The 26,886-nt window shown below is 30.9% G+C and overlaps 1 long non-coding RNA gene across 1 annotated transcript; it reads right to left on the bottom strand.

Moving 5' to 3' along the window:
- Positions 1 to 12,391: 12,391 nt before the first annotated feature.
- Positions 12,392 to 23,604, bottom strand: LOC147806629 (uncharacterized). Its single transcript, XR_015436054.1, has 2 exons — positions 23,308 to 23,604; positions 12,392 to 21,419 (listed from the first exon to the last, which is right to left on the bottom strand). It is a non-coding gene; the product is annotated as an uncharacterized LOC147806629 (long non-coding RNA).
- Between the last annotated feature and the right edge of the window lie 3,282 nt (positions 23,605 to 26,886).

Raw genomic sequence — 26,886 nt, 5'->3', positions numbered from 1 at the left:
GGTACTGTAAAAAAAAATTCATGGTAATTTGCTGCAAAAATTACAGCAATTTTTTACAATGTGCTAGTTGCAAACTCAAAAAAAATTTTTTAAGCACTTAATACATTAAATAATTCATTGAATTCCATAAATACGAAACACACTCTCATCAAGTTCTAAAAATCTTACTATTTTTACAAAAGAACACACAACTATAAAGCTGTTAAAACCTGTGTAAAGGTTTCAGAACTTAAAAAGAAGCTCATTTGAGAATATTTAAATATATTTTGAAATCATTCACGCTTATAATTAAACTGAAGCACGTATGAATGTAATAAGTAAGCGGTAAGTATAAATTGAAATTTCTTCATAAAATGTGTTTTTTTTTTTTTGCTCTTAAGTTTTATAAATTCAATTTTCAACCAGTGACGTTATATATTTTGTTAAGTCTAACTAAGAAAATCGCTAGTCTATAAATCGTTAGTCTAACTAAGAAAGTTTTCGTGGTTTTCTTCTCCTTGTAACAAAGTACAAGGTGGTTTTACTGAAATAGTCTCTCATTGATAAGAAATTGCACCATCAGAAAGGTTCCTAATTTTACATTAAAATCGAAATACAGAATTTTTATTAAAATCGAAAATCTTTTTTTTAGTTGAGCAACGTTGGTATTACAAAAAAAATCAATTCTACTTTTTAATTTTTAGAATATCGTTTTAAATGACAATTTATTTTATTTCATGTTAGATTTAAAATGTCTTCTACTCTAGATTTTTAGTTTATTCGGTGATTCTTTTAAGAGTTTCATTTTAGTGCTCTATTTTTTTTAAAAAAAAGATAAAATTGATGAAACCCAAAAATATTCCTCATTTTTATTTCCATACTTTTTGCTTTAGCAGAATATTTTTTCTTAATAGAAATAAAATTTAATTCACACATTTCAATCTTTATTGTACTTAATATTTATTTTCAGCAGTAAATTATTCTAGATTTATGGTTTCTCCCTAACCCAGGAGCAGAATTATATCTAATGTTCGACTACAAAATTCCTTATCATTGCAAATGTTGTATATGGATTATGAGATCGGGCGAACCATAGAAGGTTTCTTTGGTTTTCTTCATTGTTATGCTGATTACTGCTACTTCAAGTCTTGCCAAGCAGGTTGTGACAGTAACTTTTCTTTTCTTCGTTGCGATCAAAATTAGAAAGTGTTAAACATTGGTTGCCACGAATTTATGGTCTATTATCAACGCCGATAATAAAATAAACGAGACATAGCATTTTTACTTACAGTTCAGTTAAATTCTAACAATAATATGCATTGCAATGTTCTATATTTTAAAAAAAAAACTTTATTATTATTTTTTTTATTAAAAGTGTAAGTTTAATTGAAACCAGGGGGGAAATAAACATAATTCTATTACCGTTGTTACGTGTAAATTTACAACAAAATCTATGCATTACTTTTTTTTTAATATTAACTAAGAGTGAAACTTGCTCTGGCGCTAATTTTTCTGAAATTGGTGTAAATTTTTAGTTTTTGTTAACCCTTTAAGGTGACGCTGAATCTGGTTCAAAACAAACTATAAAAAATAAAATAATTCAAGTTTGAATGCAAAGTAAGTGTCCTTAAAATTCAAATTAATTTTTATATTTTATCCTATACATTTAATAGGTTCCTATTTTACTTGGTTTAAAAAAATTTAACATAGAATCAACAAAAAGGATAATATTCGTCTAAAATATTCAATTACTAAGCATTATATATTAATATTCTGACATTACATAATATTCATATCCTACAACTTCATATCCTCATTTTTGAGAATGTAGATTTCTCAAATCGGCAGATCTCACAATCCGCGAATAAATCTTGCATAAAATTATATTCTTTAATAGGCGTTTACATTTAATTTTATTTTATGGGGCTTATATTATTTCATCTAAAATTTTAGTTGGTTTGTAGAAATTGGGATTTTTTTTTATCAAATGTACAATAATCAGACGAAAGCAGATACATTTAGAAAAATCCTGTTTATAGTTCTGAATATTTTTAATGTAAAGATAGCAGTATTTAAATTATGAAATAGTTCATGGAGTATGAATATACTGAAGTGTAGTAAAATTATGAGTGCAAAGGAAAAATAATTGTTCTAACAGTTTAGAATGGTTTTGATAGAAAAATAATCTACATCCTTGCATTAGTGAATTTTATTTTAACTTGAAGAATTTGATGAGAGATACTTATAAATGCATACATATATTTTTATTTACTTTAATCATTATATTATGATTAATTAGAAACTCAACACCGATATGTATGTGACACCGTAATACATATGACAGCAATGCACATGAATTGTCAATACTTTTCTGCTATAGGATTTATGAATCCAAAATCACCATCTCGTAGAAATAACGCTCGTTTCTGTTTTTCACTGATTACTCGAAATATACACAGGTGCATCAAATACAATAATATCGCGATCATTAATGATAATGATACACATTGAATACAGAAGTGTTTCGATCATAATTTATAAAAATCATGTATCCAAATCCTAGTGTTCAATCGTAGTCTAGATTAAGCTTTCTGTTACTTTAATAGGGGGATACGTTAAACCTTATTGGTGTTGTTATAGTTTATTTATGGGCTATTGGCGACGGTCTGGGAAACATCTCTGAGAATGATCAGCAAGACATGCCTTAACAATTTTGATTTTCTGCAGAGGGGATGGCACCTCCGACGACCTAAGCCCGAAGTCAAGCAATTTACGGTAGAACAGTTTAACGAGGACTGATATCGCTCGGTCTCTAAGCAGGCTGATTAAAGTGGTCAACCTTACCCGCAGCCAGTGATGCTTGACTTCGGTGTTCTACTCGGAACTGTGTCTGTCCAACCAGTCCACTGCGGGACACCTTATGGTCGGTAAGTATCAACTTTGCATGCATGATGTTCCAATTCTCGAGAAGATAATTTTCATCATTGGAAAAGGTAAATAAAAGATCTTGCCTTTTTTTTGGATGAGTGTTTTCTTTCCGATATCAGGGATTGTGCTATTTTCTTAGAGAATTTTTATAAATCACAAACACCTAAATCTTTCATAAGAAACTTTATTCGATTTTATAAATGAAGAAAGATATTTTAATTAATAACATTGAAATGCGAAGTACATAGACGAACAAAATGACAATTCAAAATAACTTTTTTCCTCTCACATCATTGAGAAGCTGGCTGAAATCGTTCACGAGTAATACTGTTCTTTTAAGTTACTATTTATTCTCGGTTTACCGACACATGATATTAAGGCTCGACTAGAAATTTGAGAGTCTCTGAATCTTCAAATCGGCTTCATATGATTTTCTAATTTAATAGTGGACGCCACTTCAGATCGATCCGCTTTACAACTCCCGAGATCGCTTGTCTCTAATGACTTTTTTTACCTTTAAAAGTCGATATTTTTCATAAAAAACATTTTTTTTTATAAAATATGCAAGTTTTATACCTCTAGAGAGGAACATTTAGTTAATATGTTAATCGTAGCAAAATGAACATAGGATTTTTATGCTTGAAGGATAGGATTTATATGTTTGAGGATAAATCAGCAATACTTGAAATATTTAAACTTAGAAATACAAGACATTTAATTCAATACGAAATAATATATGAGATAAGACTTATTAATGCCAAAAAACGATAATCCTACATCACTCTTTAACAGTTCAAATTGGAAGCTGTTTATACGGAGCCTTATTTTTCTACAGGAAGTATGATTAGAATTTCGATGTAAATGTTAGAACATTTAATCTTATTTATTCATTTCATATTCACTTTAGACAGGAAGTCGAGTTTATAAAATTAAAATCGCACAAGAAATGAATAAAGTTGTACTTTAAAAGAAAAAATTAAAACTTAGGAGTAGATTGTACGTTTCTATTAAATGACAAAGGATGATAAAATTTACTCGTTAACAAGACTATTCAAAAGATAAGCTGATTATCTCTCAACTCTCAAGAGAAACATTTTCCCACAACAGCGTATAAACTTGTGCAACAGTGCAACAGTGTTTAAAACAACAAAAATAGACGAAATTAAATAGTTAAACAAAATAAATTCAAATTAATTGGATGAAATAAATAAAAATTCTAATGCAGTTTCTTTTTTCAGAATTTAAGTAAACTAACTCTAAAAAATGCAGTTGTATTTAACTGTATAGCATACGATTACTTGTATATTTTTATATTATGTTTGCGCAAGTTAAAAAAAAAATAAATAGCAAATCGTTTACGTGTAATGCCTTGATAGAAACGCTTCTTAAAATGTGTCCTAAGTTCACAAGAAGAATTCTGTGAAAATAGCTATGATGGGGTACCTTTTCATAGATGTCGGTTGACATTGCCGATAACTACTATGCCCTCATTGGTGACCCGGACGTGATATGAACACGTTTATCTTGACAGTAACACTCACTAAGATTTGAACAAGCTTACTTCGATGGATGATCCACATTGAACAGTTGACTTGCAACTTGTGACTGTCACATTATCCGCCTCCTCACGTTATTGCTTCTCAGTCTCGATCACACACAACGTGCAACATATACACACGACTGCTAAGGGTAGCGCAGGAGTAACCACGACCGTGATCTTAATACAGCTCTCACTATCAGCAAAAGTACGGTGATCTTAATACAGCTCTCCCGGCTTTCCTCACAAAACATCTATGAATCAACTAGTGGTATCCATTCATCGAATTCTGTCACAGATAAAATTCTGGTGGGGGAGAACTGTAGTGTATCTACCACTGCCAAAATACAATTCCACACTCCTAATTTTACAGTAAACTTTCCTTGTTCATTTTGGCAATATTTATATCAATACGCTGAATATTTGAATGATGATAATATATACTTCGTACTACATAGCTAACCAATTTCAATAGAGCTAAAATTGATAATACAAAAATAGATATACATTTTCTGTTTTTGTTATCCTTTCAGTTATGCTTTATTCGCACCAACTAATGCCGCATTCTAAAATGGCAATTCGAGAGTAAAGCTTAAATATGCTTAGAATATTTGCTAAAATGTTTTGAAAGGCTGGCACTAGGGTCTCAATTGCCTCATAAATGCCAGAATTGCTGCTCTTATCGCTATCCAGCTTCACCTGTTGCTCTGAGCCACGTCGGTGGAGTAGCGTCGTACCTCGTCATACAACCACAAACCAGTTTATAGTGCGGTTTATAGTCACACAGAAGAAAGGACATAGAAAAACGAGAGAGAGAGAGAAAGTTGCACCCATGCCTACGGCGGTATTCGAACCCGCAACCACTGGCCTCGTTGACGAGTACAGTAACCACTAGACCAGTGATCAGCTTTTTGTTAAAATGCACAAATTTCAACTTTTTTAATAGGGCTCTTTGTCATATAGCAAACTTTTATTGCTGATTTGGCGATCTCATTTCAAAACAGAAAATTTATTCAAATAAAAATTGGGTAGATTTCACACAATAAAATGAAACAACTAGAATAAAGTCATAAATTGCGCATGCAACTTCTGTTTTTGAGCTAGTATTTGCTCTTTATTAACACCAACTATTGACACACAACAAGATTTACGAGTTCAATTTAATTATGCTTGGAATTGTACCGAAAAGTACACATTTCAAGAGAACGCGTCACTTCGACGTACTAACTTTCCTAGGTTGAATTAAAGCACTGGAGGAGAAACTGTTTTTCTTTTATTAACTATTCTTCTCGCTGCACTGTGGGCCAGAAGACAATGATTTTTTGGCCAAAAGTCAAAAATTAATTTTCAACTAAAATATGTGTAGGCAGTTTTAATATAGCCCAAATTAAGTATTCATAATCATTCCAAACAATATAATTTACTTTTTGGACCGACGAGAGTACAATGTAATGAAAAATATGTTAAAAAAATTTTTTTGAATGTAACTTTTAAATTTTTTTTTCAGAAATATATATAGGAATTTCACCTTACTGTTACAATTTTATCAGAGTAATTAGTATGAAATTATAGTACAATTTTTCTATTTGGTGGATTAGTTAATATTCTTGACACACTTATGGTTTATATCTTATCATTTGACATTTTATAACGTTTGAATGACTTTGGAAACTTAGTTCCAAAAAGTTCCACGAGGTAATTAGCTAAACTTTTTGTTGTTGTCTTCTTTGATGATTCTTCTTTCGAAAAAACATGCCCGTATTGCAAAGGTGGACTAAATATACCGAGAAACAAAAATTATGTTTTTTTTCTCATGTTTTCGCATTATTTTGTAATTAATTCGCGTTATTTTGTAATATTACTTAGGAAATATACTTTGCTTTTTATTTGTAATATAAAATTACGAAAATTATTATATTTTCATTGCTATATTTAATTATTTAAACGTACTATATTATTATTTTTATTTTTGCTCGCTTTATTTCAGCTGCTATTTTTTTTTGTTTTTGTTTTTTTTTGGTATTTTTAGTGTATTTCAAAATTTCAACTATGAAATCAATTTACCTGCACATAAAAAACCCCAAATTTTGAAACAAATTTTATCGAAATACTAATTTTGGCGTCGAAACCTTGGATGCTGGCCCACTGTTTGCTGTAACAAATGATATCGAATGAAAAAATAAACAATTTGGCTTTTCCTTCCTTCTTTGGTGAAGGATGGGGGGGGGGAGTTCCTTCTTTGAGGGGAAAAAAAGCTAGGGTAGGGGAATATAAATGAAAAATTTCAATCGTTTCCAGATCGAATTGAAGAAGACCACCAAAGATCCATCCGCTCGAGTCCCACAACAATCAGAACAGACTTGGAACATAACTGGTGTAAGTCATTCCGAGAATATTTTCGTTTTCATTATCCGATAAAACAGGATTTTAATTGCATCTTCATAAAAATGTTTTCGATTTCATAAAGATGTGCGCTCTATGCTTTAAAATGAAACAGCAGTTGCGTTTTCCGAATCAAAACTCAGTAAATTTAAAAGTTTCCTTAAAACATTTCATGTTCAGTACAGGGAAATCTGAGCCTTTACAATAGTGGTCTACTTATAGTGGATGATAAATAGTTCTATTTCTTATAATTGAATATTGAATTTGTATTAATCTTTACCCATAGAATCTATATAAACGCAATAATTTAAAAAGGTGTGTGATCTATTCATGCTTTAAAATGAAGAAAAAATATTTTTCTATCATAACTGAGTCAATTTAAACGTTATTAAGAAAAACTTGTGTAAAGTAACTTTGTAAAATTGAGAGAACATTGCGTAAATTACCTGTGTAAAATTCAGAGAAACTCGTGTAAATTGACTGTGTAATATTCAGTTGTTGTAGTAGTTCATTCACGTCGCACTAGAGCTGCACAATGGGCTATTGGCGACGGTCTGGGAAACATCCCTGAGGATGATCCGAAGACATCACAATTTTGATCCTCTGCAGAGGGGATGGCACCCCCCGCTTCGGCAGCCCAACGACCTGCACGCGAAGTCGAGCACTTTACGGTAGCACAGTTTAACGAGGACCCATACCGCACACCCTCGGTCCCTACGCAGACTGATCCAAGTGGGTCACCCACCCTCACACTGACCGCAGCCAGTGATGCTTGACTTCGGTGATCTGCTGGGAACCGTGTCTTAACGATCAGTCCACTGCGGAACGTGTAATATTCAGAGAAATTTGTGTAACTTAACCACCAGAGGTGCATTACTTTAATGGTCAACTTATTGAGGATGCGTCATCTATTTTACTATCTCTTACATAATTCGATTTGCTAACGAAAAAAAAAAGAATGCATGTATACGAGTCATATCCTCGAATTGATCACAATAACAAGGTTGAAAGTAAGACGTAAAAACTGGTTTCAAAACCATTTCATAAGAAGTGATTTTTGTGAAAAGTAAAAGCTCTTACGAATTTTAATTATTAACTATTCATCAGTTAACGACAAAAACAATTCTTTTTTTTATTTTATAACTGCAGGAAAAAAATTACTCGTCAGAGATTGACGTGTATATATTACTGTGAATGACCGAAATTCTTGGTTGTTGATTTCCACCTGTAGACTAGCATAGAGTCGCTTTGGTAAGTGTGCGAAATATATACTACATATAGTTGACTGCCTGATATGCATCTTTAATTTCCGTTTTTTTTAATGTCAAGTGCCACTACCCAGTATCTTTAGCCCTGACCCAGTATACACTTGAAAAATTATTCCGAAAACATCGCCTAATTAATCCTTAGCAGATATTAAAATAACGAATAAATATAATAATATTAAGGAATAAATTAATATCAAATAGGATATAGCAAATAATTCGGACCCTATGTGATTGTTGACATTCACTTGATTTCAGTCATTCACAGTAACAACAAGACCGACTCCTCGGCTCGCTCCCCTACTCCCTTCTCTCGCGACCATCACCTCCACGGCAGCGGACGCTACATCATTGCAACGTCTCGCGACCAACACCTCCACGGCAGCGGACGCTACATCATTGCAACGTACAAGCCGAGCATCAATTACGGGCGCTACAGGCAGCGTAACTTACAGGCCGTGCTTCAACCGCTGACAATACGAGGATACGTAACGTTTGGAACGAGCATATACCACGGACGTCAAAGCATTGCAACGTGCCAGCTGAGCATCCCCTACTACAGGTCATTTCTGGACATTTGATTCCGGGGGGGGGGGAAGACTTTTAAAATTAAATTCCATGCTTAAGAGGACGCCATATCAAGGGAGAAACTTTTGGTCTTAATTTCTCTTTCACCTCCATTACGAATTTTTTAAAAAAGAAAATTTTAGTTCTGGCTGAGCCAGGAAGTTTCAATTAATTGTTTTAGTTCGAAATCTGTTTATAAAAACTGCAAAAAAAAAAAATTTTTTTTTCTTCACAATATCTAGATGCAGAAAAACTATTAGAAGAGAACTTCGTAAATAATCTTCTCGTCATTTCATTTATTTTGATACTTTTAAAATGTCTTCTCAGGAATTTAAACGACGATGGATTTCATCAAAGGAAATTGAATTGATTGAACTATCTGATATAATATTAAAAGAAAAATTAATATCAATTAGTACACAGGTTTCATTATTTTAGTTACTTTATATTAAAATTTTTTCTTCCATATAGAACTAAAATTCATTAATTAAATTTAATGAATAAATATTTGAAAAAAAACTGCATCACGTGTCATCCACTACAAGTTTCAAAAAAAGAAAAAAAAATTTGACCTTGAATAGATGAATAAATTTTATTTTATTAATAATTTGAAGAAGAGCGTGAATTAATCATAGGATTTTGAAAATGTTTTGTTTCCAGCTGTTAAAGATTGAAAGTCGTTGAGCAGTTTGTCAAATAAGAGATTCAGGATGTGCGATTTCGACTTTAAGAAATTAAATTTTATTTTGATATGGTTTATCGGCTACACAAACTACCAGATGTTTCATTAAGTGAAATTAAACAAAGTTTTATTAAGATATACTTTGTTTAAATTACATAGAATAGCTGTCCCCGTACGTTGCAGAAAATATGGGATTTTTCTTATAAGAAATTAAATAAATTTTTAAATTTCGAGAAAAAAAGTTGTTTAATTTCAAAGAATTGAACGAATTCCTTGAATTTATGAAAATTTTTCAAAAAGAAAAACACTGAAAATCGGAAGATTTGACAAGTTTAATAAATGTGAAAAAATAAATAAAACTCATTTACGCACTAAATTTAATGCAAAAATATAGATTGAGAAAATGTAAGAAGCAGTTAGTATAACTGCTCAGTTAGTAGTATACTAAGTTAGGATGCATTTTTTGTAATAATTTAAAGACCTTGAAAACAAAAAAAACTTGCATTTTCATACAAAGGAATTTGAAATTATAACTACTCAATGTATTTTAGGTTTTTTTTTTCGAAAAATATCTCAAATAGAAAAGGGCTAAAAGAAAAGAAAATTGTTTTTTTAAATTTTCAGAATTTAGGAAAAATTAAATTTTTGTTATCAGGAGATGAAACAAATGAATAAATCTAAAATATAGGTATTGAATGTGTGTGACAGGAAGATAATGCATAAAAAGAAAATACACGACACAGTCAAAAAAGTTGATTCACAAACCTTCTGATCCGATTGCATATGTAGTTTGGGATACGATAAATTATAAGATCACAAGTGTGATAAAATGATAGATTTACAAGCACGGAAGAGAAATTTTAAAAAAAATGTGAGAAACTGTGATATTTAAAAGAATACAAAACACAACATTCGACTTAAATTGACCACACAAAACTATATAGTCACTAAGAAAAAGATTTTGCTAACTGTAGACTGATCTAGTTCAGCCTAGGTAAAATAAAATATGTTATGCATATACGTCAGGAAAATTATTTCAACCATAATACGGTAACTTGAATCTTAATGTGGGTCAAATTTGCTTCAACATAACAGATACAAGTTAAATCATTTTTGTTTAAATCACTACTGCATAGAATATAGAACCAATTTATGAGCCATTATTTTTTTTCTACTAAGAAGCTTAATCTTTTTCACTCCCCTGAAAAAACATTTACAGAAGATAATGACAACCACTGATTTATTCGAAACAAAATAAAGATATTTAATTTGGGTTTTTATTGCTGGAATAATGAATGTTCCATAAAAACATCCTCGTGTTAAAAAAAGTAAACTTAATTTAGCAAAGTTATTACATTAAAAATGGTATGCATTTTTAAATTCGGTAAGAAAAAAAAACTTAAAAATATTCATTAACTCCACAATTAAACTTATTTTGTGTTTCAAATGTTTGATTTATATCAAGTAAAACAAAAACTATTCAAATAAATATGCTTTTTACCAACAAAAAAATCTGTACTTTATAGATTTGTTTAAAACAATTTGTTAAGTGATTTTCCTTCTTAAATTAGGTTAAAATTATGCAAGGTTGTACTAAAAGTAATATTAATAAGAGGCCGTCAACAAAGATGCAAAGACTTGAGAAGATTAATTTCGAGGGAGAGGTAACAAGTACCACATCACACATTTTAGTTCAAATATATTCTAGTGCTTATATTTTTAAAGGTTCCACTTCACTCTTATTTTAATTGCGCTTTTTCTTGTAAATATTAATCTGAATTAAAGCAATACTGTACAAACTATTTTATGCTCTAATTATATTATAACACTTTGTTATTTAAAAGTAAAATGTAATGTGATCTATAAATAAGTTTCTGTATTTCGGGTATATGTTTATCTAATGTAGTTTTACTTCTGATAATGGCTTGTGCACTTAGAAAAAAAGGGAGATCAAAGTTATTGAAAAATGTGACATCAATCATGGGCTACAGTTTTATTGCTCATCAAAACAATGAGACATGGCGAATGTCAAATGCGATTAATTTTTTTTGAAATTTCTAAAAACTGTCATTGCCAGATTCAGTATACCAAATGTACATAGATTTTATAGTTTGAGAGAATAAAATTGCACTTACAGTTTTATTAGTTGTCAAAACCAGTTGTATGTTTAGCAGAAAGCATTTATTCATATAGATCAGAAGAATTAACATAGAAAGCGATCCAACAACTAAGCAACACAAACTCTCTTATTTAAGTTCCATAAACATGTTTGTTGCTTAAATTATAAATACATAGTCAAAACTGCTTTCAAACTAATTTTATAAAGGTAGTAGCAAAACATTTTTAGAACTTCTAAGCGCCGCAAGTGTTCCTAAAACATAATTTCCACTGCTTTACAAGTATTCCTTGATGTAGAAATTAACATTTAATGTGGCTTAAAATTATAGTTCACTTTTTTTTTTAGTTTAGGAGTTCAAATTGTTCTACTAGTGTTGATCCATCTAGTTTAAATTTTCCAACTTTACATTTTTTTCAGATTAAAATTTAGCAATTTCAAAACACAATTTTAGTTATTATTTCTCAGTAAATTATCGAATTTTAAGTATACTATTTGAGCTGCATCTAACAAAATAGTGAGTAATAACATTTGCATATAACAATGAATGTTGATATTTACTTGCATGTATTTAATGCATATTAAAGATATTCAAAGCCGTACACTAAATTCCTATAGCTAGCTACGTGAAGCTTAAAATCAATAAAATTTTTATGTTTAGTTTGTAAAAGGAAATTTGTCGATATTATGCTAAAGGAAAACACTTTTAAATGTGCAAATTAAGGAATTAGAAAGGTAAAAATTTGTAAATCTAAAGTTTCTAATTGATTCAAATTTCGCAGATTTCTTTAAGTAAATTAGAAATGTGACTTCTCCCTCTAAAAAAATTACTTTATTGATTACTAAATTGTTATTTTGAAAGGACATACTATATGAAACGACACCACGGAAGTAAGATTTCTGAATGTTAAGAAAAACCATTAAACACACATTAATACATACAAGACTAATTTATTAGTTCCGCATTTTAAATGTACATCAAAACTAAGAAAAAATAGTCACAAATTATAGCAGAAATAAACAGCTCACAAATTCCAGGATACATTCAGTACAAGTTCTAATATACAAGACTACCAATGCTTAAAAAATTTCTATTGCCAAACAGAGTTCAAACAAAATTTCACATTTGTCAATACTAATTTAGTTATACATGCAACTGTGATGAAATTTATCACTACTATATATAAATCATTTAAGAGAAACTTTACTACAGTTCACTAGTTTACAAGAACTAATTTAAAGTTCGCTCAAAAACTGGAATTCGGGGAACAGAAAAAAATTCTATTTATATGAATTTCTTTTCGCACTTTTTCTAATTAAACATATTAGATTAGTAAGATTTGCAAGCTTTCTATGCTCATTATAACAAAATGATTTTTATTAAGAGACTAAATTTATTAATTCAGTGAAAAGTGATATTTCGATTGTTTTCCAACTAAAATTTAAAATAAACTATCACTTAATTTATTAATTTCAGATACTAATTTCATTTTACAAAATTTTCGAGGTTTTAATTATCAATGTTAAACTTTGAAGCCTCGTAATTTTGAATCATACCCAAAAGACAAACGTTTCTCAAACTCTGAAAGAGTCTTGGGTGATAACTCTGGAAAACTAACCGAACTTTTGTTAAGTCTTAACGTCACATTTAGCAAGGATTCAGCATTTTTAAAAAAACTAGAGTATGAAATGGATAATTGAAACAAAATAAAGTACTGAAAGAAAAAGACTTCGTACTGGAAACAATTATTAATTGCATTTGCTATTATTAGCAATTTCCTAAGCATTTAATGAAATTATAAAATAAACTTGCAAATTTAAGTCTTCCTCCAGACAGTGATTTACTTTTTATTGAATTTTTGGTTCAACAAAACTTTTATAGGTCGCACATGAATATGCATAAATTTACAACAAAAAGAACAAACAAGATGTTGAAAATACAAATTAAACATTGACTGAAAGTTATAATTTGAGTTGGAAACTTATTTACTTTGGGTTATGCAACTTAATTCCTTATTTCTATGGGATATCCACATTTTTGTTCTTTTACCTTTCTCTATAGCAGGAAAGAACATTAATAGAAATTTATAAATTTCAAACTATTTTTAAAAAAAGGGTAAATTGGAAAAATTACAATTATGCTGAATCCGTGTGATCAAATTCATGTTTTCATTATTTTAAATAAAATCTGTAGAAACATTACTAATACTCTATAATCTGTTACACATTCAATATGTAAAGTGCCTCAGTTGAATTAAAACAACATATGTAAAATCAATGATCTGAATCTGATAAATTTACTTCATATTTTCTTTTTTAAAAATTCCTTTCTCATTTAAAAAGGTAAATTACAGGATCCTCATTTAAAGTAAATAAGAGGATCATTCAGGATTTTTTTTTAAATGTTAGATTTAGAATACATTTTATTCTTATTTTATGCCGCAGTTGAGATAAAACTTTCCCGCAATTCTAGCTTTTAAGGCTCAGTTTTAATAAAAGTTAATTGAAAGCTCATATTTAAAGTGGCAGTTTGATCTGACAGCTTTGTTTTGAGAAACACCATTAAATACGCATCAATACTTACAAGACTAATTTATTGTTTCCTCATTTTAAAAATGCACAACAAAACTGAGAAAAATTGGCACAAATTATAACATCGAAATAAACAGCTCACAAATTCCGTCATACATACATTACAAGTTCTAATATACAGGACTACCAATGAAAAAAATTTCTATTGCCAAACAGAGGTTAAACGAAAATTCACATGTAAATGTTAAATTTAGTTCTATATGCAATTTTGATGAAATTTAGCACTACTACATATAAATGATGATTTAAAAGAAAACTTTACAGTTTACAAGAACTAAAATTTAAAGTTCGTTCAAAAACCATAATTAGGGGAACTACATTAGGGGATTTCCTACTTTTTCGAATTAAACATTAATAAAAATAAATTGCAAGCTTTCCATGCATTAAAACAAAATGATTTTTATTGATTAAATTTATTAATTCAATTCAGTGAAAAGGGATATTTCGATTATTTTACAACTAAAATTTAAAATAAACTCACTTCTTAATTTATTAATTTCAGTTAGTAATTTCATTTTATAAAATTTTCGGGGTTTTAATTATCAATGTTAAACTTTGTAGCTTCGTAATTTGAAATCATACCCAAAAGACAAACGTTTATCAAGCACTGAAATAGTCTTGGGAGATTTTTAACCGAATTTTTGTTAAGTTTTAACGTTACAGTAAAGTTATCCGCATATGCAAATCGACAAAAAGCAACGAAAATCTCCAATAGGTAGCCTGAGAAGGGGATTCAAACCCATGATCCCTTTTATCACAGAGTATATTTTACGTTAAGACTGGAGTCCTGGGAGAGCGCAAGCCTAATTCAAATCGACCAGGTCATCATCATCTCTGGGATTTGAATTAGAGTCACCTAAATAAGAGGCAAGCGCTCTATTCCTTGAGCATTTGTTTTCATACTTCTACGAAATATGAAAACACGGCACGAAGCCGAATTGTCCAAAAACAGAAATTTGAATAAGCGAATCGCGAAGTTCTGAAACGGCTGAAAGAGTGAAACACAAAGCAAAAGCGGTAGCGGCCGTCTACCACTTCCACTTCATGCATCACATTCTCCCAGTCACTTCAAAACTTCTGATCATTACTTGCAAGATCCTGTTTTATATTGTCCTAACACAGCATGAAGCCGAATTGTCCAAAAACAGAAATTTGAATAAGCGAATCGCGAAGTTCTGAAACGGCTGAAAGAGTGAAACACAAAGCAAAAGCGGTAGCGGCCGTCTACCACTTCCACTTCATGCATCACATTCTCCCAGTCACTTCAAAACTTCTGATCATTACTTGCAAGATCCTGTTTTATATTGTCCTAACACAGCATGAAGCCGAATTGTCCAAAAACAGAAATTTGAATAAGCGAATCGCGAAGTTCTGAAACGGCTGAAAGAGTGAAACACAAAGCAAAAGCGGTAGCGGCCGTCTACCACTTCCACTTCATGCATCACATTCTCCCAGTCACTTCAAAACTTCTGATCATTACTTGCAAGATCCTGTTTTATATTGTCCTAACACAGCATGAAGCCGAATTGTCCAAAAACAGAAATTTGAATAAGTGAATCGTGAAGTTCCGAAACGGCTGAAAGAGTGTGAAACACAAAGCAAAAGCGGTAGCGGCCGTCTACCACTTCCACTTCATGCATCACAGTCTCCCAGTCACTTCAAAACTTCTGATCATTACTTGCAAGTCTCAATTTTTCAATTGTGCTATGTTGCATAATTCAGCAATTCTCATTTCGGTATGAAAGTCACTAAATTTAGGCTTTCTTTCAACGGAAGAAAAGTTGCTTTCCGTAATAAAAATTTAGGATCTGATAACAGTTTGGCTAACCATTGGAGTTTTTCGCCGTTTCCTTTCCATCTAATGCAAATTTTGCGCACTAAAAAACTATTACGGGAATTTAACGGGAAACGCATGGTAATTTAAGAGTTACGAAACTGCTATTCATTTCCACTAAAAGTTAAAACAATCCATCTTTCCTTAATTAATCGCAGTAATAGTTAACAAGAAGTTTCAGAAAAGGTCATTAAGTAACGCAAAGAAATTTTAATTACTATTTTAGAGACAATCTCTCGGATATAAAGCAGATTTGTAGGATTAAATTTTATTAACGTTTATCGGGTCTATTTAGAAATAGAAGCTAATTTAAATGTAGAAAATTCGTTATTTTCGAAAAAAAAAAAAAAGATTTATAAAGTTCCTTTAAATTTTAGTTCTTTAATTTAACATTTAGAAAGGATTTAGCATTTGAAAAACTAATAGATGAAACGGATAATTTAAACAAAATTAAGTTCTCGCTACTGAAAGAAAAAGACTCTTCGTACTGGAAAACAAGCATTTCAAACCATTGAAAATATTAAGCAATTTCCACAACATACAAAGAAAGTACAAAATAAACTTTGATACAAATTATGGTCTTCCTCCAGACAGTAATTTACACATTTTAAACAGAATTTTTGACTACACAACATTTATAGGTCGTACATTAACAAGCATAAATTCTTAACAATGGAAAAAAAAAAACAAAGATGTTGAAAATACAAATTGGACATTGACTGAAAGTTCTAATTTGAGTTGGAAACAGATTACTTTGTATTATACAATTTAATTCCTTATCTCTCTTTACAATACCCCATTTTTGTCCTATTATCTCTCTTTATAGCAAGGAAAGAACATTAATATAAATTTATAAATTACAGAATGTTTAAGAAAGTTAAATTTTGAAAAATTACAATTACGCTGAATCCTTCTGATAAAATTCATACCTTTTCTTTTAAAAAAGTATTTTAAAGCAAATCAGTAGAAACTACTAATACACTATAATCTGTTACACATTCAATATGTAAAGAGCCTCAGTTGGAGATTTGAAACGATATGCAAAACCAATGACTGAAAATCTGATAATTGAACTTCATAATTTTGCTTCTTTTAAAAAAAATTCCTTTCTTATTTAATGCAAACTAAATTACATTAATACGTCAAAAAGCCCATTGAAATTAATATTAGAGATTCGATTTTAAATGTGAGATTTAGATAACTTCTACTCTTATTTAATGCCACAAACTGAACGAAAACTTTACCGTAATTCCTACTTTTTCAAGGCTCTGTTTAAGTAAAAGTTAATTGAAAGGTCGTATTTAAAATAACAGTTTATACTTTGACAGTAAAGCTTCTGTTTTGCGGGAAATAGTCAGCTCACTTCCCACACTAGTTTCTGAAAAAAAACACTGCTTTTAATGCAAAATCAGTGCATGCTCATGTTTGATTTAAAATAAAATTTTATTCATTCTACTTAAAATTTTTATAGCAGTACCCAAATACTTATACTTTGCAACCTTTTCTGAAGATACCAGTCACTTTAGTAGAAACTTCAAATTTGAATTATGAAGAAATTAAAAAACTAATTTAAATTTCGCTCTCAGAAATATGTAAAGGAGAATCCTATATAAATATTGCTCTGTGAAACTGGCGTTCGTTCTTTAAGAAAGGCTTATTCCGGATTTTTAGAAATCCTGAAAATTCTACCTATGCATTTCTGGAGATAAAATTTTCGTATTTTTACTAATCTTTGTGAAGACAATGATTGCTGGTTTTTAGGAGAAAAAAAAGTCATTATTAATTTTAGAATTAAACTGAAGTTATGGACTCTTAAGATTGAAATTATGAAATGCAGGCGTCTGAAATTAAGTTCCTTGATGGAAGTAAATTTCTGATCAAAGACAGGGTCTTAACTACTTTAGTTACTTTTTTCAGCTAATTTTGCATTTTCTTGCTTTAAATTTTGTGCTTAAGATCGTGCTTGCAAGTTTAAAACATAAAATTTCCAGTTTAATATTTTAGTAATACAGAGTTAAATAATATCAATGGGTCTAGAATTTTTGAATTAACTTGATATTATGGTTGTGCGTGTTTCATTATTCCTAAACTTTTCTAAATTTCGTATGACCAACGACGTAGAAATGTTTGATATTGGAAATCATATCTACAACAAGTCTTTGTTGAAAATAAATAAAAGATCTAAGGAAATTTGCACTTTAAAGAAACAATTTAAGAATAACATATATACTACGACCACAGTGACTAGAATTCCACTTTTTATTTTTCTCAACAAAAGAGCAATCTGAACATATTGAGGCAAATAATAAATTCAAGTAAATGCTGTTTCAAGGTATGAAGTTAATCTACCAGTAAACTACATTAGATAATTCAGTACCTTTAAATAAAAAATCTAAAATTACAGAATAATTTAACATTCTTACAAATTAAAACTGGTTCAAAATTTGAGATTATCCAACACCATTTATAAAGGCTAGTGATCTAATTTTGACCTAAGCATTTTTAAATAATCAATATTTTAGTAATTTCTAAAAATATTTACTTTAAACTATATATTGTAACTATATAGTTTGGAAAGGAACAGATAATCTGTTATTCATAATCTTCAGAATTATGAAATTTCAGCAATTTTTATAATTCATTTTCTTTATAATAAGAAATCCGGATTCTAATCCTATGTTAAATATTCCACGCAAATCAAATCTTATTTTGCTTCTGAAATAAGTTAGTGTTAGCTTTCTGTTAAAGTAAGTTATATAGAGTTACTTGTTAGTAATTTACTCAGAGCGAAATAAGATTTGAATCTCTTCTGAAGAATTCAGAAGCCACTTTATAAGAATTTTAATTTTAATTAAGATTTCCCCCTATTAAATACTTTTATCTGAAACGTAAGGGACGTAAAAATTAAACTTTACGTAGATAAACTGAATATGTTTAGAAACTTAAAAAAATCCAACTAAACATATTAAAATTTTTAAATAAAACGCAATTTTATTTCATCTTTTTCAGTCTTCACTTCAAACTTTACCTTATTTGCAAATATTTTCTTTCGCCACCAAAAGATTTAAAGTTAAACGAAAATATTAAAAATTTATTTACTAACTTAAAATAATTATCCACTTGCAAAGCTTTTCAGGTTCTATTAAATCTTTGAAAACTCTAAAATGAGAGCAAATAAATTTTTAATATGCGTGGAGGTGGAAAAAAGCAAAAACTCCAAGTCACTGTGGTGCTTAGAATAAGGGTAAATCCTGATAATTCTTCAAACTTTTTTAGACAGAAAAAATAGAATTTTGATTTAAAAATGAATCTAGCCCTTTCCGAAGCTACGAATTTAGATTGAAAACTTTAGTGGTGCAGAACACTAGAAAGTTCGTCCTTAGACATTACATTGAAAGTAAAGATACTGTAGCTCTTAGTTATTTAATCAGTGGTTGCAAAAAATCTGTGTTTAGTTTTACATTCCTAGTGTTTTGTTAAGTATGTCGCCGACGTTTTATTAAGTAATCGTTTTTATTAAGCTTCTTCCGATATTTACTTGCGTCCCATATCTATTTTTTGAAGCTGATTACAAGCAAAAAAAAGTAAACTAGTTACGAAATAAATATGTTAGATTATTGGAATTACATAAATACTTCACAAAATACAGAAAAATTCTTATTGAAAAATTTATCAAGTGTATTTAGGATCTTTTAATGATGAATAACCTTTTTAAATCTAGAAGGGAGTCGTATTGAGCAGTGAGTCGCCAAAAAGTCAGTTTTTTTTTCACGCTGTATTTCATAACTATAAATTATTAAAGAGCTAAATACGTTTGTCACTTGTTTTGGCTTAAATACAAAATGAAAAAGTGCAAATTGGTTTAATGAAAATTCTGTGTCGAAGAGTTAAAAAAGGAGGGGTCTGTTAAAACTAAAATTACTTCTGCGAATCTAAGAAATTTACTACTGCCAACTATTTGGGAAGTCGCAGAAACAAGGAAAACATATGAAGATAATGTTTGAAATTTCCAGATTACAGTAGATTTCTAATCTAAATTATAGAATGTTTCTGCTCTGTTCAAATTATAAACATCTAAATGTTTTAGATCATTTAGTTTAGTCGGACTGATGGTCATTTTTAATATTGAAAATATTAAATAGCCATTATGTAGTTTTATAAATGTTAATACTTTATATTCGATTGCCAATTACTCAATATAGATTACAAAAACTGGTTTCTAGCCCTTGGAAAATTTGAATTTTGTTATCCCTTACGGTGAACGTATTTATATATTGTATTTCTCTATCATTTACTGTTTAATAGTAAGTTTATCTAGTTTTTAAATTTAATATTATTCTATTTTTACAATTTAAGTTTTATCCCTTTAGTTTTTTCCCATTACTTATAACCATTATATTTTACTATTGAATCACAATTTTTAAACTTACTACTCTAATAAAGTAAATTTCCGTTTAATGCAGCAATTCATTAATCTGTATCCACATTTAAAAAAAGAAACAATGCCATATTGAGTTGGAATTTTGGATTTAAGTTAGAGAACCAGTAAATCTAAATTCACTTTTCATAAAAATTTAATTTTTAGAAATTATTTTTACCCAACCTGCATCTTTAAATGCAAAAACATATTAAGATTTTTATCTTTCCCGTTTCAAGCTTTGAAAACATTTAGATTTGTATTTTTAAAGAAATTAAAATGTGAGATTTGCAAGTTTTTTGAACTTTTATTTAAACTTATAAATTACTTTGCTTATTCAACTGTTTATGAAGACTGAATTGTTTTAACGTTGAAATTAACATAGATTACAGTTTAAATGCGCCAATTCATATTACTATTCCTTCCAGCATTTATCGTAGAATTAACTAAATAAAGACTTAAACCACTAATATAAGAAACAAATAGAAGTCCAACTTATGATTTTCAGTCAAACTATTTGCAAATTAAAGATTTCATTACTAAAAAGCATTTAAATTTTTTTAAAAAAAGGCAGATTTAAAATTTTAAAAAGTTACAATTATTTTAAGAGATTTTAACATTAGAATAGATACGGCTTAATTTACAGGAATGCATAGGTCTAACAAATTCTTTAACTGTCAGTTATTTGACTTCCTTTTCATTTCTTAACTAGTTCTGAACTGATAAAAAGCATACTGATATGTAGATCAAAACAGGAAACAATTAGTTAGAGTTACACATTTGCCTCCGTACTTTATGCCGAACTTTATACTCTACAAAAAACAAACTGAAATAGTATATTTTGAATAAATATTTTGAAACAGATGTCAATTCTCTAAAACAATGTTTCGTACAAAATGTATCAGTACAGAAGCGAAATAATTTTTAAGTTCGAAGAAAAATATAGACTAACTTATTGTAGGGTGTGGCAAAACTTTATTGCAAGTAGACTTCCATGAACTATTGCTCTGTTGTCGTTGCTCTGTCTATTGACGGGAATTTAGAGGTAGACAGACTTCTGGTAACTCTGACAGAAGAACTAATGACTGCACTCTTGACGAAAATGGTAGTGAAGCTCCTGCTGTAAGAAAAGGACATTCATTAGTCACGAAGAAAAAATTAATTCATGTATAGTTTAAAAATCTTAATTTGAAAAACTTTCTTAAAATTTATCACTATTCCATCGATTTAGCTTAATTTTGTATTTTAAAGTTTGAGTTTAAAATTTAAAAAAAAAATTGTTTTTTACCGAATTTTTCAACCACTAACATATTCAAAGCTATTCGTTATATAAGATTATCTTTTGATACACTAGTTTTCAAAACTATTATGCACAAAAAGTTTTCAATTAACTTTACCTACGGTAATGTACCGAAAAGAAAACAAAACATTAAAAGGATTTTTGAGATTGAGTACCACCCAAATTTCGATTATAAATCTATAAAAAGGTATATTCTAAGAGCATAAGTTTGTGTTTAATGTCGCTACCTAATTGTTAAATTATCATAATTGATTCTTACGAAGATCACTGTACAAAGTATAATAAGCACGTGTGCAATTATAAGTATATAGCTTTTATAAGCACATTATAATTTAATAAACACATAGTTTTTATTGAAATAGTTAAAAAAAAGACACCATTTTTTAATTTTTACTTGTTTGCTCTAAGTTTAATTTTTCGAGTGAAAATCTCATTTCTAAAGAAAACCTGTTCGTTCTATAAAAACCGAAAAAGTCAGTGCTAGATCCAAGAAACAACTCAGTTTAAGAAACTCAAGGAATAGCCACGTCGAGTATTACATTCTTGCAGTATTTTTGAAATATGTCTTATTAAGCCACTCCTTTAAGCGTACAAACGTTGTGCATGAAGGCTATACTTTTATTTAAATCTGTCTATTTTATTTTCTTTCTACTCAATTTTCAACGATATTTTGAATAAAATTTATCACAATTTATTTTTATGACAGAGTTTTTGATGTGTTTATAAATTCAGGATTCAATACAAGACGACAACCATTAAAGCAATATAAGTTAAACTCAGAAATACTATTGTGAAACAAAATGGTGGCTGAAATATGGCGAGCAAAAGTAAAAAAATAATACAGAACGTTTAAATAATTAATATAGCAATGAAAATATAATAGTTTTCGTAATTTTATATTATAAATGAAAAGCAAAATTTTATTTCCGAAGTAATGTTACAAAATAACACGAATTAGAAAATAACGCAAAAACCTGAAGAAAAAAAAACATAACTTTTGTTTCTCGGTATATTTAGTCCACCTTTGCAATACGGACAAAATGGGTCATGTTTTCTCGAAAGAAGAAACATCAAAGAAGACAGCAAAAAAAAGTTTAGCTAATTATCTCGTGGAACTAAGTTTCGAAAGTCAGTCAAACATTGTAAAATGTCAAATGATAAGATATAAACTATAAGTTTGTCAAGAGCATTAACTAATCCAACAAATTGAAAAATTGTATTATAATTTAACACTAACTAATTACTCTGATAAAAATGTAACAGTAAAGTAAAATTCCTATATATATTTCTGAAATAAAAATTAAAAAGTTACATTTAAAACAATTTTGGTTAACATATTTTTCATTAAATTGTACTCTCGTCAGTCCAAAAAGTAAATTACAATCTTTGGAATGATTATAAATACTTAATTTGGGATATAGTAAAACTGCCTACACATATTCTGGTTGAAAATTAATTTTCTTTTGGCCAAAGATCATAATCTTCTGGCCCACAGTGCAACGTAGAGCTTTATCGTCTATTGTCTTTTATCATCGTCTTTTAGCTTAACATTGTAATATTCAGCTATGTATTTTAAAGTTGCCTATTAGTAAAACGGCCTCAGTGAGAAAAATAAATGAAGACAACAATTCAGTAAATTATTTAAATTATCATTTAAACAAAAACGCGAAAAATTTTTTGAAAATAATTAATTGAATATCTCACTTACCGGAAAAGGATGCCGTTAAAATATACTTTCGCACTGGCAAATTTTCAAATTCATCTGCGATCTAGAAGATGCAACGGAATTTTCGATTCAGGATAAACTGTCAGATTTCTTTTCATTTTTGAAATTACATAAAGTTCGATCAAAACCACTAATCACAAATATAAGTACACCATATACATTGAATATAAAAAAAACGTCAAAATTATAGTATATAACTACAACCATTCGTTAGAAAAAATAACAATTTCGATGGAAAATTCCAGACACTCACAACCTGGTCGCAAACTCTTAGGACAGAGGAACAAACTCTCGACTTCGGACATATATATACTCCATAAAAATGCCGATAACGATTATTTTAGACAAAAATTTAAATTTGAAAAGGGGCCTCCCTAGCCGAGTGGTATCACCCGCAATAGGCTGTGCGAATCGGGAAGGTTTCAGGTTCGTAACCCTGAATGTATTCTTCGTGATGTGCTTCAAGCATCACTGGTTGCGATCAGTGTTCGGGTGGGCGACCACTTGGATCAGTCTGTGTAGGGACCGAGGGTGTGCGGTATTGGTCCTCGTTAAACTGTTCTACCGTAAAGTGCTCGAATTTGCGTGCATGTCATCGGGCTACCGAAGAGAGAGGGCCATCCCCTCTGCAAAGGATCAAAATTGTGATGGCATGTCTTATGATCATTCTCAGGGATGCTTCCCAGACCGTCGCCAATCGCCCATTGTGCAGCTCTAGTGCGACGTAAATTAACAACAACAACACAAATATGTTTCAGTTACATGGTTATACTAATTCTCACAGTTATGCTAGCGATTCGCGATCGTCAAAGTATTTTCAAACCTAATATTGGCCATAGGCTTTATTTTTGGCTATGTTATCTCTCGATAAATCACCAGCCTTGGATCTCCTTCATACTCCTAACTGTCCGTTAGGAACAATTCAATCAGTTTTTAATTTGGCTTTTGATTAGACTGGTCAATCCCGTATTGCCTGTCCTTATTAATATTATTACCCGAAATTTATTTAACTTAGAAAGTCTTATGGATAAAATTATAATTTGTATCTCGAGCTCTACAAATGAAAGTTTTATTATAATTTATGATCCAGTTTTGATCTGCAACTGTCATTTTTCATTATCCTGTTATTCATCACGATCTCCAATTAGTCAATTACAACAAATCAGGGACGGGATAGCCTGGTCGGTAGGGTGCTGGACCCATGTCCGTGAGTTCGAACCCCGCCTACAGAAGACTCCCCGTGTAGTAAAGTGACTGATGCACGTTAAATCTGTCGAGTCGCAAAAGTCCTCCATGTTCCCATAACAAATCAATACCTCTGGGGGGTACTGGATTGGAGATCGATCGTTCTCTGATTCAGGTGAGAACGCAGTAGGGCGAGATCGAATCCTACTCATGTTTCGAATTCACACGCATTACACTACCACAGTTTAAACCGGACAGATGGAAGATACATGTCCTCCTGCCGAATACTTTGAAGCGCACAGGTATCGGGTTCGAATTCGTTCTCGCCTTGATTGTAACCTTATCAAATTTTTGCTATCTGTTCTTCGATTCGATAAAGGTCAAATTAAATAAAACGAAGGGCTTGATTGAATATTCATTTTATGCATGTGAATAAATCAAATAAAATCTAGCAGGGTAGCAAAGAAACGAAATTTCCGCATGGCGATATGAACAGATTCGTTCCCCAAAATCTCTGAAAGACCACTACGACAAAAGGATCACCATATAATGTTTTTATATCGAAAAACCATTTTTTCTAATGAGTACACAAGTCAGCGAATTATTTATATAGCGACACATGTTTATAAATAATAAATAAGCCTAAATTTTAGAAGGCTTTTCTTAGTTACTAAATGACATAAACATTACCTTCTTCGAATCATGAGGATGGATAAAACGCAAATCGTCACCATTAGAACATTAGAGAAACTCTGATTTAGACTATTTTATTTTATTTTATAACCGTCGTTAAACAGCCGATCAACTCCGTATGCTTCTAATTTAAAACCCAATCCAGAAGACAAAGTTGATTCCTAGATCAAGTATTGGGAGAAATTTTACCTTCGTGGAGGACTTTTTGATGGAACTAACCCCATTTGCGTTACATGGAGAGGAAGACCACGAGAACCTCCCATGATTAGCCTGAAGGAAAAGGGACTCTAATTAGCGATCCGTCTACCACTGAGGATATTTCACGTCAGCACTGTAGTCGGTGCAAACTGAATGTGGATTCGTATCGGCCAGTCATTGGTGGGATTCAAACCCGGTTCACCTAATTGGAAGGCGAACGCTCTATCCCCTGAGCTCAACAACCAAACTGTTGTCTAATAAAATATTGTATCGTTCTATTAATTTATTTATTGTCCTCACATACATATGCAAGCTTGTATGCTAATTTAAAAGCACGGCTTATCAACCCTTGTCAATATCAAGAACAAATAGCTTGATATAGGCAGATGGGTATTTAATTTACGTCGTACTAGAGCTGCACAACGGGTTACTAGCAACGGTCTGGGAAACCTCCCTAAGGATGATTTGAAGACCCATCATCACAATTTTAATCCTCTGCAGAGGGACGGCTTGCACCTGAAGTCAAGCACTTTTCGGTAGAACAGTTTCACGAGGACTGATATCGCGCACAATCGGTTCATACGCCGGCTGATCAAAGCGGTCACCCACCCGCTTACTGACCTCAATCAGTAATACTTGACTTCGATATTCTATTGGGAACCGTGTCTTTACGATTAGTCCACTGCTGGACAAAAACTCGCGAATGATATTGCAATGATACATTCAGGATGGCTGTGCAATTCGTTACTTCCAAGTGAGAGAGCGTTTGGTGAAATGGTGAGACCACTTATCCGGGGAGGCCCCTTTTATCGTTCTGTAAAAATGTCTTATTTCCTCAGCAACTTTTGCCAGAATTTTTCCCAACCCCGAAAAGTCACCTTATTTTACTCAGCTCGCAGAAGATATATTACAAACGAATATTTTATTCATTGATGCATGCATGCTTGTTCCCAATTACATGCTATACATTTAATTACGCAAGCACTGGTTTGAAGTCTTTATGAAGTAGATACGCAGGTACTTTATTTACGTCACACTAGAGCTGCACAATTGGCGACGGTCTGGGAAACATCCCTGAGGATAATTCGAAGACATGCCCTCACAATTTTGATCCTCTTTAGAAGGGATGACACCCCCGCTTCGGTAGCCCGACGACCTGCATGCGAAGTCAATCACTTTACGGTGGAACAGCTTAACGAGGAGCCATGCAGCACACCCTCGGTCCCTACTCAGACTAATCCAAATGGTCACCCGCCCGCTCACTGACCGCAGCCAGTGATGCTTGAGTTCGGTGATCTGCTAGGAACTATGCCTCAACGATCAGTTCACTGCGGAACCTTTATCAAGTAGAAAGACAGATAGTGCAATTTAAATAAGGACAGAACGAAGACACATCCATGGTAGGACGGGATTCGAACCCGCTACCTCCACACTACAGAACTTTTGGCAGGTGATAACGCTCGGCACAGGGAGGCCCCAAGGAAC

Source organism: Parasteatoda tepidariorum, chromosome 8, assembly GCF_982258835.1.
Source record: "Parasteatoda tepidariorum strain Cologne lab strain chromosome 8, Ptep-v5.0, whole genome shotgun sequence".
Taxonomy (NCBI): domain Eukaryota; kingdom Metazoa; phylum Arthropoda; class Arachnida; order Araneae; family Theridiidae; genus Parasteatoda; species Parasteatoda tepidariorum.
This window is presented reverse-complemented; position numbering and strand designations above follow the sequence as displayed.